The sequence below is a fragment of the Triticum urartu genome, chromosome 6A (assembly GCF_056163025.1).
Source record: "Triticum urartu cultivar PI428250 chromosome 6A, HENAU_Tu73, whole genome shotgun sequence".
In the NCBI taxonomy this organism is placed as follows: Eukaryota; Viridiplantae; Streptophyta; class Magnoliopsida; order Poales; family Poaceae; genus Triticum; species Triticum urartu.
The window spans coordinates 542,230,633-542,243,834 of NC_141878.1; the positions used below are offsets into that span (position 1 = coordinate 542,230,633).

Below are 13,202 nucleotides of genomic sequence, written 5' to 3' on the forward strand. Positions count from 1 at the left end.
GTGAAGTTCCCGTATCGGTGGTCGCATTTACTATTATACTAGTACAAATGCCCGTGCGTTGCAACAGGCCAAAAGATAGCAAAATCTGTATTTTGCGTGCCATTGCACAACATTTCTTATATTCAATTCTAATTATCTCTTTTCATAGTATGAAGTGTGGATTTGAAGAAGCCACCTTAACAATATCTGTCATGTGATGAAAGAGTAGTTGTGCATGGAATAGTTTGCCAATTGTCTTTTTACCTTTCGAGAGAACATGAATATTTAACTTTTAAAAAGTAACATTTTCGTTTTTTGATCATTTTTATAAAAATGGAATTTTTTTAAGATTCACATTTTAACACAATATTTTTAGTAAAATTTTGATTTATTATTTTTTAGAATCTTTTTTAATGCAAACATTAAAAAACAGGTACATTTTTTGGAAATATTTAATATAAAAATGGTGAATATATTTTAAAATGTTCATATTTTTCTAAATTAAAAGCAATTAGAAACAGTCTTTCTCTTATAAAAAACCACACGCTCTGTGTCCGCACTAAAAAAAGAATGATGGTGTTTGGACCATGTAGTATAGAGTTGAGGAGGAAGTCATAGTCATATCCTTCGATGGCGCCTCCTTTCACTTATCACTATCACCGGGTGAAAGAGAAGTGGTGGATGTGTTCTGAGTAGGATATACAGACGGTGAAATTGTTGTATACAATTTAAAAGTTTAATAACTAATCCAAAAGTTTTTTAGAATTTGCAAAAGATAATAAATGCAAAGGGATTTTAGGATGTTGAATACTTTTAGAGATAACATTTTATTTTCATTATTTGGGCTTGGCCCAAACAAAACACTTCATGCACACACAAAAACAATAAAAATACTACAATACACACGCTCTTTCCCCTAAAATGCGTCGGATGGGACGAGAGCCGTGCTCCGCCGCGGGCAGCGCGCACGAGCGCAAACCTCCGGTGCCATGCATTCCAGATTTTGCTGACGCACGGAACGGACTGCCGCCTGCTCCATTTCTTCTACCGGCCTTGCGGATTACTGCATGGAACGGGATTGCTGCTTTGCTCGCACGGCACCTGCAGCTTCTGCATGCATGCATGCATGCATGCGCTAGCTTATCGATTCGTCATCATGTGCTGTCTTTCATATTATGGCCGCCGGCGAAGGTGATCACGCACGCAAGTTCATGGATGGATTTGCTAGCTAGCTGCTCTAATAGCCAATCAGGCGAGCGGATCGATGGTGTGGTTTCTTGTAGGTGAAGTACTAGGATGACTCGGATTAGAAAAGACCAGAAAAGAGTTACTGCCGGGACACCAAGTTGATCGGTCGTGCGACGTCGCCTCCCGCTTTTTATCGTGGCGGTCGAGCTTGATGCATGGATCGCTTTTCACCAGGGCGAGAGAGCGAACAAGTACCAAAGCAGAGCGTCGAACACTTGGTAATTAAAGAAAGTCAAAGTTATCACGCGCAAACGCAAGACCTAACTAAAGTACGGTAAGTTCACTAGCTTGGCCACCACCACCCGAAAGAAAGCCAGTGGAGAAGTACGTCCGTGCGTGCCGTGCAAACATTAATGGCCCTGTTTGGATACTCTAACTAGTTAGAGGTCAGAACTAGATTCTAACCCTAAACCAACTCTGAATTAACTCTAATCAAAGAGGTGTTTGGATGGCAGGGTTAGATTGACAATAAATGCTTTTTCTCAATTATTTAGCTACTTCAGACCCTATTTTCTGTCGGATTTGGCAGAGCGAGCCATGGCTGAGGCAGACGGGGACGCGCTCGGCAAGAGGCCCCGCTGGCCTCTCGCGCAGCCCGCCGACCGAATCCGTCCTCCCTGTGCAAGGAGTCGCATTGGCCGAGGCTGACGGGGACGGGCTGCACAAGGAGGCGCGACTGTTTACCGGCGGACGGGCGTGACGCGGGGAGACGAGGGGGTATGCTGCGGGGAGAGTGTGAGAAAAAAGGTATTTTTTTAGCGATCCCAAAAAAAACTAATTCAAATAAGCACTTCTTGGGTGAGTTAGATTTTTTAGATGAGTTAGATGCATGCAACCCAAACTAACCCTTCCATTTAGATATTTTTGGGTTAGTTGAGTCCAAACTAACCAAAACTAACTATAACTCGTGAAGCCAAACATGGCCATTGCCCCGCTAGCTACTCACGAAGAGCCGACGTAATATCAACTAGATAGGAAGTGCGGCTTGCCGCACCCGGCAGCACCGCTGCCGGGTAAAAGTCATATCCAATCCAGTAACGATAATACAGTGACCAAAGCATTGCAAATATACACAGTAGCATGATATTGGACCGCCACAAGTTCAATCCCTAACTTAATACTGTGAGTAACCCTATTAGGACCTACTTGATAACCCTATGAATAACATGCCAAAGAACCTAAGTAAGCGTGCTATAACTTAATACTCCTTAACATGATGTATGAACCTGTCAGAATTATACAATTTAGCCAAAGGAATTATACAACATGAGTATGACCGTGTAAATACTCACTGGGGCAAGTAGAAATCAGAGTAATCACCGAAAATCACCAGTGTAATATAGCAAGATTATAACAGAAGCACAACATTGATATAAATATGTTCATTACATAGAAACTGGTCCAAGCAACAACAAAAGGTAGTGGAATCAGGTGTGCCAAAAGCAAGGCAACAACTTCAGGCCAAAAGCAAGCCAAGACGATCCATCGAAACAAAACAAAAATAATAACTGGGCCACAACATGAATCGAGCCACGTTCACAACGAGCAGAATCACAAGTAAAAATAAACAGCAAAAGTACATGCCCGTGGGTAACTACCCTGAAAGGAGTCTGGTGGTGCGAGAGCGGCCTGTCCGTCATCACGGCTGCTTGCCTGGTTTGGAGCAGAAGGAAATGAAAAACATTAGGTCAGATGGTACCAAAATGAATTATATAATGGTAAAGTGAGATGCGGGCTTTCTACTGTGCTTAGTTGGGCCTCTGGTATTTTTCCAGAACTACTCATTATTTTACAATTCTTTTGCAGGGTCAAAGGAAAACACACATATGGACCGTCAAATATATTTGTAAAATGCTTTGTAGACCAAACTGCTCTGTATTTTGTAGGCATACCTTCCATGGTCATATAGCATAATGTATACACAGGATAATTGATACAAATGTCAATTGCCTGTGAAACTGGACCATCAAATCTACAGTCGGTTGACATTGTGACATATTTTGTATGCTACCATATTGACCAATCATGATCGTCTCTCTAGCCCAATTGACGAAGAAGAACCTATTCTGGCTAGCCATGGTTGGATCTGCTGCTATTCTATCAAAGCCAACTGGAAGTTGTGTTTTTCAGTTTTCGTTCCAAATGGAGCTATCTGATTTCCTCTAAGAATTTGTAGCTCAATTCCTATTTACTTTTTAACATTTGGCATCGGGCTTACTCACATGACATAAGCAGCCATGAAAGCTCTCGTCAGCCAAAAAAATAGAAGCATAAAAATCAAACATGAGAAGAGTGAACGCGGGTAAAGTGCAGATACAACTACTTTAATAGTAGTTGTAACCTAAGACAAGATTTCTAAATGTATAAACAAAAAGATAGAGAGTTGCGACAGAAGAACTGGCAGGTAAGTAATTTGATGATGCCAAAATAACATTGATAAACATGTGACCCGCTATCAATCTCACATTGCTCATTAAAAATCAAGCAAACCAAGGACCGACATGCGGGGTAAAGACGTAAAGTCATACATGTCGTCCACCCTAACAGGAGAAATTGGCTCGTGTGTACCAGACAAACACGCCTCAGCTGCCGGCACCTGCTCCTCATTGTTATTGATCTTCACAAAGTGAATAATCTGTGCATAGAAAGGTAAGCAGGGGTACATCGGTCAGGATTCACTTTCAGGACTTACAAATTTTTCGATCGCACAGAGACACTAATTAATCAAGCTAGTATTCCTAAAGCAGAAAGATAATTATTCATCCATTGAACAGTTAATGGAGAAAAGGGAGTAAAAATGTTCTGCACACTTCTACCACTTAAAAAGCACTTCTATGAAGAGCGAGTAAACTGGATTCTATATAAGGTATCATCATATCATCCTAGAAAATTAGCTTTGTTGTCTTTTGATAAAGTAGATGTTTCCTCTAGAGAACCAGTAAGTTTTATGAATAACTCATCTACATGGCATACATGCTACTACTGAAAAATAAAAAAAGCTAATAGATCAAGTGTGAGGTGAACTGGTAGCTTTCTATGAGTCTATTCATTTGTTGAGTTCCTCTGCTGGATTGCATTCCATGTACCTACATTCTAATCCCCATATATTATTTAGTGTTCTTTGTAGCTGATCAACACTAATAGTGTATTTGGGACGAAATAAAGGTTGATGTAACATTAGGCATTCTCCATATTCTCATTAACTATTCCACACCAAATTCGACATCCATCGCGGACAATATATATATTTTCAGTGAGGACCAACTAAATAGATAAACAAATAGTGTGCAAGTATTAGGTGCGCGACAACAGAACTAAATATTTCAGCCAGTGTCGGTGACGGCCAATTGAAAAGGAATTGTAAATATCAGGAAAGAGAAAGGGACTCATAGTTGTATATAATTTTCACAAGCAACATCCCCTATGCGGAACTTACCTAGGGACTCGTAGTTGTATATAATTTTCACAAGCAGCATCCCCTATCCGAAACTTACCTTCGGTGACAAAGCTATATAAACTATCTGATGGACAAAAAAGAAGCTCTTGACAACCTGCATATCAACTTTTCCTACTAAAATGTGACAAAGCTCAAGAGTTCCATTTTTCAGTTTTATCCCGACTCTCCGATGATTATGTACACCAGCTCTTTCACCCGTTGTTATGTAATACATTTTAAGTTCAAAAGACACCAAGTATAAGGTTGTACACTAAGGAAACAAAGGTAAGAACATGCATAAGATATATCTAACCAGGCTAGAGTACATACTCAAATAGATCCTATTAGTAAGCAGAGGTGTATACTTCCATGTATCAGGCGGTTTTAGCATCAAGAAATCCGTGAAGAACAATGAATGTATATGTGCTGATAATTAACTTGTAAAATCATGTGCTACATCGCTATATGTTTTGACTTTTTTTGTGAACTCCAGTTTAAAATGGTATTTGATAATCCAACATTAGTAACAACTTGCTCCTAAAACATAACAGTGGCATGATCTTTAATATCACAGTCCAGTTCCACTGAAATACAAAAAAGACCACCATATGACACAAGAAAGAATATGTCATTGTTTTGCATAAGTGAAACTCAGAAAGATGTTCAACAAAGCAATGCCCAATGTTATTACAACCAATGTACTCATATATTGGTTCGTATAACATCTTATATTATGGGACAGAGGGAGTAGATTTCATAGGTTGACAGCATGTTTACATAAGATGACAGTTGGTACGACAGAATATGTTAGTGAGAATAGCCCTTGCCAAAATATGACATGAGTATGGAAGCGCGGTGCACAAAATGTATGTGACCCAGTCCAACAACAGATTGGCTTTAGTAGTTCATATGGTTACAGGAAAGAGGACTATGCGCACTTGGAGAGAACTGGTCTTCTCCATTGATTTAAAAAATGCAAGGTTGGACAAAACAGTAGAATTAAGACGTAACTTGCCTGCCCACAAAAAGATGTAACTTGCCAATATAGTCAATTATGTACCTCGGAACGTGGATCTTCAAAGTTCAATAAGGCAATAGGTTTCTCATATTTGTGATTACATAGGCAGGTAAAAGGAAGTGAAGGTGCATTATCAGTGAGAGTGAAGGACCGTGTATATGTGAAGCGATTAACTTTATCGGCATGAAGTTGAGGTCTCACCTCTGTTTTAATTTCTTCTTGGGGGTGGGCTGTCCTAATGTGAATTGAGCACCTTCCAGCAATATGTAGCCTCTAGCACTTGCACACCATAGCTCCTGCCCAATATGTGGCCTCTAGCACCTGCCAGCAACATTGCATTAACTCGTTTAGATCAGAGAATCTATTATAACTCTTAATATTTTGTAGGTAAATCGATGAACAAAAACTTGGCTTTAAGGCTTGGCAAGTCGGAATATGTAGCCTCTAGTATGTATCCTCTAGTATTGCCCAATATGTAGCCTCTAGTATGTATCCGGAAATATATATTATCATGACAGAAAGCTTTCTGTTATGATTTAGGACTAATTCAAAAGAGCTGCAAGATTGTCAATGCTAGCATACCTAGATTTTCAGACCTTTTAACCTGTAACAAAATATAGATGTGAAGAGAAGGAAACTTCCAATCATCTCAATACTGCTCTTGTGGTGCTGAAACTAAGAGGGACATAGGGCAGCATACTAAGTTGCATCTAGTATGTTGTGACAGTAGCAACTGTTTTAACTTCTAGCAAAATCCGCAAAAGTGGGGCTCCAATATGTTGAGACAGGAATGTTCTTGCTGGGGTTGTGCTTCCTCTACTCTAGGCTCATGTTTGTATCAGGACAGAATGGCAACTAATAACACCGCTGAAGTGATACCTTGGCATATAGCAGCGTGGGCATGTGTAGTATTCCCTTCTGCTTGACTTTCTTCAAACTCTTGAACCATCAGCCAGTCGTAGACACTACATTGGTAACTCAAATCCTGAATTTGAGTCGCTCATTTGGATCTTCAATTTTTGTCCCTCTACCTTCAGCAGTACGTCAAAATTATAAATTTGTGAATTTGTCGCATATGCGCTGCAGAAAAGTATCTAATGAAAAATGGACATACCCAGAAAGGTAAAATGGAGGAAGAAACAATAGTCAAGAGAAGTACAATATGTGCATTTTCTGCTTGAAATTTCTCAGTCAGCAAACCAAAACTCGTGGAAGAAATCGAAATAGAGGATGTACCCACCTTGCGAGAGGAAGAATCAATCACACCAGATCCAGTCCCTTGCAAGCCGAAGACGAGGACGACGCGGCAACCTGAGACCAAAGGCCAACCTTAACCCTAATCAAAATGTATTTCACAAAACCAAGCAGAAAATCAAGAAACCAACTGATGGACAACCATTTCTCATTTTTGAGACTTCACAACAGTTGGCCACATTGTTAATTCATAAAACGGAAGAAATCTCCTTAACATTTTAGTTCATGACATAATAGAACTACCAGCAAGTTACTGACACTTGACTAATGACTGCACCTTAGAGATATATGATTCCACCATTATATTAACAAATAAAATTGAACTCCCTACATGTTATCTGGTTGAGCTAAGCCTAGAACATGGAATTGCAACTTTTGCGCACACAAATTGAGAAGAACATAAGATGATGTCTGGGTGATGGACATAAAACAAGTTTAAAAGCTAACAATGCTAAGGTACCAGATACATGAACTATGCTCTAACAAACGTTCTGAAAAACACCTAGTAAGTGTGAACGGTAAGCAAAGAACACTCCTATCAAAATAGTGTACCAAAATTTGCAATAAATCAAATGTGTTCAAGCAACCAGAGGACGATCTTAATTGTATAAACATGGTGTCAAGACTCACCAGGGGGAACATGTGGCGTCAATCGAGGTGAAGAAAGAAACATCACCAGTTCAGTTAGCATGAGCCGTAAGAGTAGAGCACTCATCTTGGCTGTTAGAGACGACAAAATAGAGAGGTTAACTATAAGTAGAGGAAACAATTATGTAGCATAAGAACCTGCTTTCTTTGATATTCCAAATCTGTTTTTTGTGGCAATACAATTATAAGGACGTAAATAAAAAATATTATACTATTGTCTGGTCAGTTTAAGATCTATGTTGAATAGGTTGAAGTTCTGTCCGTTCTACAAATCTCCACTTTTTGGGAAGCAGCAAACTTGGAATCAACAATGAAGATTCAAACAGGAAGACAACTGCATATTTGACTTTCATAAAAGCACTTCCGTATTTTGACCATTTATATATATCAAGTATATACACCATCGACTCAATTTCAGTCTTCTTTAATATCTAACTGAAGCAAATAACAGAAGCTTAAGCATCTACACACAAAAAATATATAAAAGTTTTGTTCCTGTCATTTATAGTTGAAATAGAGTTCTGCTCTAGAGAGTTTTGTATGGTGGCTCAGTAATAAAAGAATATGAAGAAGACAACAATATATTCTCTAAAGTTCTATAAATACAATTCTGCTCCATTTATAAATACATAGGGTTAGGTTTTATCTATTGGAAACACCAATAAACCTCACAAATAGTTAGACAAGATTAAACGTTCAAAAATTCAGTTAACTGGAGATTCCAGTTTTCAGATTTCAGCATTTCTAGTTCTCAGATATCAAATAGTGTTAATGAACGACCTGCAATTCCACGATGATGGGTGGAGCAGAGAGAGAGAGAGAGAGAGAGAGAGAGGAGATTGACGGTAGCAGAACTGCAGCCGAGCCCTTCCTGCCAATGGAGGACGAAGAACGACCGGGGAACACCTACAGCGGTCGTAGAAGGAGTGACAGGGGCGCGCCGCATCGAGCACCTGCGGCTGGCGCCCCTCGGCCGCGCAAGGCGCAACTGGTGGCAACGGCGTGCACTGCCCAGTAATACAATATTGGAGCACTGCCCGGCGGCTTCATTATGAGAAACAAAAGGAATATGATAATCCAGAAAAGCAAAATTTGTACTCAGAAGTAGCTGCCAGTTACTACCATCTCCTGATTTTGTTCTGCACACCCTAGAAAAGAAAATGAATCTGCACTACTAAGACCTACGGCTAGACAATTAACTACCTTATCTAACAGTTCCATTACAGAATACAGCAGCAGCAGCAAGAAGAAAGCATCAAGGTTCAGGTCACACCACTACCAAATGTGATCCTATGGAACAAAGAGTAAATTATCTACACAACGAAGCCTGTAAATACAAATAAACGAGCATTGTAGGCTTTTATTTATCACATTTTCAGGCTGGTGGGGCAACATAATTCTAGCTCATATCAAAAGCTAACATTGTATCCATATCAAGATGGCATATGACAGAACAGAACATTGTGTAATCTGTATCTTCAAGCCACTCAAACTCAAAGCATCTAATAACCAAGAAGCAGCAGAATGAGATACAAAAAGATCAAGTAGTATACAGAAAAGGGAGTGCAGCAACAACGGAAAGAAACGCTAAAAGGGAACATAGAGCAGAAAACCAACCCAAAATGCAAGCAAGAATTTTTAAAAAGGAACATAGAGCAGCATGAGCATGAGGCATAGAAAAATGGGGTCACCTTAAGATCAAGAATCAATGGCCCTCTCAGAGTTCAAATCACAAGGAAAGAATGACTATTATTGATTATAGTTTTTTTAATTAGGCAAAGCACTACAACACTGGATCCTAAGCTACATTGAGGCATACAAAACTATAAGTGTCTGTTCTTTTCATATATAAACAACCTTTAGTATCTCAACCAGAACCAAAGCAAAACAAAAAACATGGTTAAGTAACCAACAAAAGAAGAATGAACCTTTTGGAATTTTAAAGTAGCAAGACATGAAAAGTTCTTTTTTTCCTTCAATATTACACACATTAGGGGAGGTAGCTGCAGTTTTATTGCATAGTGGGCTCAGATTTGCCTTTCCTCGATCATATAACCTACCCCCATCATCTCTTATTACCAGATCGATCTGTTTATACAGTAGAGCTGCCCTGGTTATCACTCAACAAGAATGACCATCCAAGGACAACAACAAGTATCACATGATCAAAAAGGATTCTAGAGACAAGAGGGAGGATCCAACTTGATACCCACTGGTGCCTCGATTGCTCAAAGGCACACTAATTCCAGCCAAGGTAATCATCACCGCCATAGCATGAACACCACTTGAGCATAAATAAGCAACAACTTTAAATACAAATAAAAAATGGTTCAGGATTCATTGCATAGCCGGCACGGACACCATTGCCGGCGCCGCTGATATGCCGCCCTCCTCCGTGGCCGCTGCCGCCATCGCCATGGGAACCACCTGCGTGGGAGGGAGGGAGGGAGCTACAAGAGCGAGTGAGAGAGGAGGCGGCAGCTAGGTTTTCATCGCAGGAAGCCTCGGTCATTTTATACCCCCCCCAAGCAAAATGACCCAGATGCCCTGGTGGGGGCATGATATTTACATTCTGTTGCCATTGGAATTTTATCCGACGACCGAAGTTGATCGGTAAATATCCAACGACCCACAGCGATTTAGATCGAGATCCGACGGCCTGTATCGCGAGGAGATTTCGATCCGACGGTCCAGAATCCAAACGCACGGGAGAGCTCCATTTCGGTTCAGACTCTAACAAAGGGAAACGCATGGGAGAGCTCCATTTCGGTTCAGACTCTAACAAGGGGATGCATAGCGGGCTCAGATTCACCTTTCCTCGATCATATAACCTACCCCCGTCATCTCTTATCACCAGATCAATCTGTTCATACAGTGGAGCTGCCCTGGTTATCACTCAACAAGAATGACCATCCAAGGACAACAACAAGTATCACAGGATCAAAAAGGATTCTAGAGACAAGAGGGAGGATCCAACCTGATACGCACAGGTGCCACGATTGCTCAAAGGCACACTTATTTCAGCCACGACTAATCATCATCGCCCTAGCACGAATGCCACTGATCAATCTAGCAAATCCAGGAGCATAGCTATAGGACCAGGGCATCCACATGTAAACCAGAGCATCACATTAGCTCCTATGATAGCAACTAAACATGAACAACAGCCTGCAAACCCTAAAATGGCATGGATCCACAAGTACAGAGCTCAAGTAGGAACCAATGCATGAGTAGGGCATAGAGCATCAACCAGACAAGCACCACATCAATATAGCCATGGCAATGTCCCATACAGTAGCCGAAGCAGAGGAGCGGGAGGAAGATGGACCTCACCGAGGGAGGCTGTAGCCGAGGCAGTACTCAGTGCGCGCCGGGGTTGCGCCTGAACGCCGTCCAACCGGCGAGGAACCGCGTCGGAGTTGCGCCTTGCACCGTCCCGCCAACGAGCACGAACGCATCAAACAACCTGTGTAAGGAAGGCATCGTTGTTTATCAGAAACAATTAGTTAGGAATTACTATTTAACAGAAATGCATTTTTTAGCACAAAGATATGCACAGGAAAAATACAGAGCTCAAGTAGTAAATAAAATGTCATGCAAAAGATATAAAGGTCCAATGTCCAATAACAACTCAACCTTATTTTTTCAGAATCCTTTGATACACACTATAAGTTGCCGACCAAAATCTTTGAGCATGCACATCTGGCATAAAAATTTGATATGAGAACTCATAGCATTTTTTGTCGGTTTAAAACCTTGGATCTACAATCAGAAGTATCATATTACTATTACTCTTACATACATGTTGGCATACACAATATATCTCTACTCTGCCATAATGTATAGAAAAATAACAGGACTATTAACTCTACATGAGAAGTGAACTCATGGGTACAGGGGATCAATCTTACCTTGAATGTCTTGCACCAAGGCATCCAGCTACCAAGGCAAGATCTCAAACACAGAACATCTATCTTAGAACACCAGTGTTTCCCTTCATAGTCCACCCTTCCTACAATATTCTGGTAACAACAGAAATCTCCCGTTAGTTTATATAGCATGCAATTTGCGCTCAAACTGAAATAAGAACAACATTTTGTCAGTTTTGTCAGTAACATTTGGTTAATTGGGCACCAACAAAATCTCCTATATGATTTGGCGATTAAAGAATAGTAACAAATGATATAAAATAAACACCGACATCAACTCTAACTACACAATATCTAGGGAAACAACATGAATCTCCAATTGGTTCACAAAGTATGCAACTTTTCTCTCAACTGAAATGAGAACAACATTTTGTCAGTGATATTTAGTTAATGGAGCACCAACAAATCTCCTATTTCATTTAGAAGAATAAGAATAAATAAAGGATATAAAATAACCAGTGGCACATTTAACTCTAACTACAACTTGGCAAAGAAATTACATTAGTTGATTAATGATTATCTGTAGCTAAATCCTATATTCAATACACAAGATGAAGGAATTCATATATTAGAAATCATATGCACACCAATCAATCAATTAAACAACAAGAATCACAAATAAAAAGAAATTACATTGGCAGTTCATATCAGTCTCCTACCTTGAAAGTGAAAGGTTTCAGTAAACCCACTTCATTAGTAATGTGATGCATTGATTTTCTCTTAGCAAAATGATGAGTTGCAAGAACTGAAATTACTGAAACAATTATACCTGTCGAAATAGTGCCGTGTAAAGCAAAAATTGAGAAACGGGTAGCAGTGTAGTGATGCACCCATCAGTCCTTGCTTGCTCCCCCGTCATCTACCAGCGACCTCCTCTTTTGTCCCTCCCAAGCTGTTGCACACAAACTGAACTATAAGTCTTGAGCTTTAGAAAAGGGATCTAAACCTGAGGAGGGGGGGGAGGGAGGGAGGGAGAGAGAGAGAGGACCTGGAGCAGCAGTAGAAGGCAGCGCCCCTCTTGGCGATGAAGGAGAAGGAGGAGCAACAGGGGAGCACCGCATCGAGCGCCTGTAGCAGATGCAGAAGAGGAGCGACGGGGGAGCGCCGCATCAAGCACCTGCTTCTGCCTCTGCTAGGATGTCTCCGTGGCGTTGAGCCACTGGAGCATGTCGGCGTCGCCGAGGCCGCAGCCGGTGGCGACGGTGCGCTCCGCCTGGCTTCCTCCCGTCGACGGCGGCGGCGGCATAGAGGAGAGGAGGAGGACGGGCGGCGGCGGCTCAGAGGAGAGGAGGAGATAGGGTTAGGGGAGGACGGAGCGGGAGTGCACTTGTGCTGCGCTGCCTTGGCCTGCTGCTGCTGCTCCCCTCCGCCGCCGCTGTCGTGCTCCCCGTCCTCCCTCCGCTGCTGCTCATCGTCGTTGGGAAGGGTGGGGGGGCTCTGTTGCAGCGGATCTGGCCGCCGACGGCGCGGTTCGAGGCGGTGGGTGGCAGCGGCGGCGATGTGGGTGGGAGGAAAGAGGCGCGTGGGAGGGGAGGGGAGAGGAGGCGCGCGGGAGGGGAGAGCAGGAGGCGGCACGGGGGAGGCGCGAGTGCGGGAGGGAGGATGCGGCTAGGTCATCCCACGACAGCGGTCCCTTTTTATACCCTCCCCACGTGAAATGACCAAAATGCCCTGGTGGGGGCATGCATAT

The 13,202-nt window shown here is 41.7% G+C and overlaps 1 long non-coding RNA gene across 1 annotated transcript; it reads right to left on the reverse strand.

Moving 5' to 3' along the window:
- Positions 1-6,577: 6,577 nt before the first annotated feature.
- LOC125512611 (uncharacterized) lies at positions 6,578-12,931 on the reverse strand. The gene is made up of 7 exons (XR_007285447.2): positions 12,501-12,931; positions 12,282-12,404; positions 11,495-11,605; positions 10,917-11,049; positions 7,566-7,655; positions 6,922-6,992; positions 6,578-6,712 (listed from the first exon to the last, which is right to left on the reverse strand). It is a non-coding gene; the product is annotated as an uncharacterized LOC125512611 (long non-coding RNA).
- Positions 12,932-13,202: the final 271 nt, after the last annotated feature.